Source organism: Borostomias antarcticus (assembly GCF_949987555.1).
Source record: "Borostomias antarcticus genome assembly, chromosome: 17".
Classification (NCBI taxonomy): Eukaryota; Metazoa; Chordata; class Actinopteri; order Stomiiformes; family Stomiidae; genus Borostomias; species Borostomias antarcticus.
The window spans coordinates 23,576,370-23,579,406 of record NC_140250.1 but is presented as its reverse complement, the minus strand read 5'-3'; positions in this window follow the sequence as shown (position 1 = coordinate 23,579,406).

Sequence of the window (3,037 nt, the reverse complement as noted above, 5' to 3'; positions counted from 1 at the left end):
AAATGAATGAAGGTGAATGGCCAGTCAGTCGGAAGAAGAGCCGCTGTCTCGCTGCCTTCTGTCTCCTGAGCCTTGCCCTCGACCCCGTGAGGACAGGAGAGTGCTCTCTCCTGTGGCCCGAGAGGTCAGGAGGGTCAAACCAGAAGAAGGAAGTCTTCACCTGATCCTAAAAGAATGAAATCCCCTGAAACTGAGGGGGCTTTTGGGTCATACTCTGATGATTCTCAGTCATCTGGGGGATGACTGAGCAGTAACAAAGTGATTAACGCTGTCCGTCCCTGGCGAAGACACACAGGAGCACTTGGTTGGCCCCCGGCCACGTCCCCTGCACGCTACCTACTGTCTGCTCCCGGCTGCCAGGATGACAGGATGGGTGAAGAGCAGAAAACATTTAATTGGTGGACACTTCTGTCACTGTGTGTGTTTGTGTGTGCCTCATCACCGTGTGCTGTGAAAAATCCACTGTATGACGAACAAAAATTGTTTTTTTATTTGTTTGTTTGTTTGTTTGTTTGTTTGTTTGTTTGTTTGAATCATAAGCTAGGGACAACACCTGTTGGCAACCTCCTCTTTTCACAGTTTGGGAAGTACCAGAAGCAGCAGCATGTCAAGTGATCATTGGTCATATGATTATTTTTTAGAGACAACTATCTATGCACTGTTCTTTGTCTTTGGACTCGAGAGATAGGATGTCAGGATAACTTTGCAATAATGAACATGTGATCAGTATGAGGTTATATAATATATCGTTGGTTGGAATTGAGGTAATGTTTTAAAGGTGGAGGGAGAGGGCTTGGAAGTAATATAAAAATAAGTGTGCCTTGAAAGCAAATGGGATCTATTCACTGGACACCTCCAGAGCTGAAGGCTCTGCTCCAAACCATGCATGAAGAAATTGACCTGAATCCCCCAGCTCTATGACTGAAGAAGCTTAGTTATTCTCAAGATTCTGTGCTCACTCAAATTTAAGAGGATCCGAAAAACTGAAGAGAAGACTGACCCGACAGGACCCTGTGCTTAATCAAACAGAAGGTCTGGGGAGGCACCACGTCCTAATTCTCTCCTGTGAGACTAGCAACCCAGGCTCATCACCTCCCCCCAGGTGCTTATGATCCATCAGTCTCTGATTACTAATCATCCATCTAGTCCACCTGTGAAAATAGTACTATTATTATTCATCACCTGGCATTAAATCATTTCCTTTAAAAAGTAACCTACTTTGGTTGTTGGCCTGGGAGTTCTTTTGAGCATCGTTGGTTCCATCTAGTGTTAGTATGCAAGATGTTGTATTCTTCCCTAGTCTGCATCTGAGTGAGGAGACAACACAAATCACAATTAGAATTTAAAGGAAACCTCCCATAATACAACACTGATTCCACTTCACAGTGATAGCAGACCCCCTGAGAGCGTCACTCAGAAAATTTCAGGACATTCTGATGTGGCATTTCAAAATAAAGGCCCTCTAAAATCTCATGAGATTTGAATTTAAAGAAACTGTCCATAATCCAAGACTAATTAAATGTCAGCATAGTAGCAGAACACATCAGTGTCACTCAGAGCATTTCAGGACATTCTGAAATGGCATTTCAAAATAAAGGCTCTCTAAAATCTCATAAACAAGTTATCTTTCCTTAATTTTCAGATTAAAATGTAAGGAAACCGCCCATAATCCAAGAGCAATTTCACATCAGTGTGGTAGCAGACCACCTCAGAGTGTGACTCAGAAAATTTCAGGACATTCTAATGTGGCATTTCAAAATAAAGGCCCTCTGACATGTCATATATATACGTTGTAACCGTTGTGAGCTTACTGGCTATTATGGTCTTATTGTGCAACTTTACAGCTTACTATTAGCAGACAGCACCATAGTTGACAAAACCCCACTTGCACATCATTAGAATTTCAACAATTTATTTGGGATTTAACATTCAAAATTGAACATGGGAACTGAACACTACCTGACATTTCAACCTGCTGCCATCAGTGGTCGTTTTGTTCACAGGATATTGATATGTAATTTAATGTAATTGATTGCTTTATAAATGTTCTTAGCCAGTAGACAAACATACTCCAGGAGCTTGCTTGATCGCCTTGTTGAGAGGGGTCAGGGAATTTTTTTTTACAGCTCACTTATCTGGCCCCCGGGTGATTACTGTTTTTTTGCTTCCCTCTGGAATATGTAGGGGTGGGTCGTATGCCCACCTCCCTTGTTCTCTGTAAAGCGCATTGTGTTGCCTCTGGGTATGAAATGCGCTATACAAATAAAGCTTTGATTGATTGATTGATTGATTGATTGATTGATTGATATTGGGCGTGTCTGCTTGCTTGTGTCCATGAATATCCAACGCAATGATGTTCAGTGAGGTGTCCAAAAAGCTTATATGACGTGCGTCTGTTCATAGTATGAGACCAATCAGGAATCACCAATACTGCTGCACACCAGCAGAGGACAGTAGAGACTGCTCATAAACCTGCAACGCTTACTTCACCACCTGGGTGTGGTTTTTAATATCCTGCAGGTCCTCTGTGCACCATACACCTAGTCAAAACGATGTTGATCTAGAACGGTGTTTGAAGATACATGTATGAATTCTGAGGATTTTGTGTAATAAAAAGCAGCGACCGCAAGAAAACTCAGTTTCCCACAACACACCAGTGATACGATCAGCTTCCGGGGACCACCGGAAATAGCTCTCACTTAGGAAGTACTTTATGAATACACTGGCACTTACCGACAACGTGTATTTATTATGATTCTATGGATACTACACATCATATGCAGATCTTGTAGTAACCTACGCTACCTCGCTTGCTGAGTGTTCATATTTTCGTTTTATTTTCACGGTTGATATCGCGCCGACTCACACATTAGGTAAGTAACGTTAATGTTAGCTAAATGCTAACCCTTAGACTAGCTAGCTAACCTGATCTAGCAGAGTTAGCTAGCTAGCTACCCAGCTAGAAGAGGAGTTTACAGTCCTACAAGCAGGCTCAGTGGCTAACTTGAACAATAAAACGATGCATTATGTCGGGAGG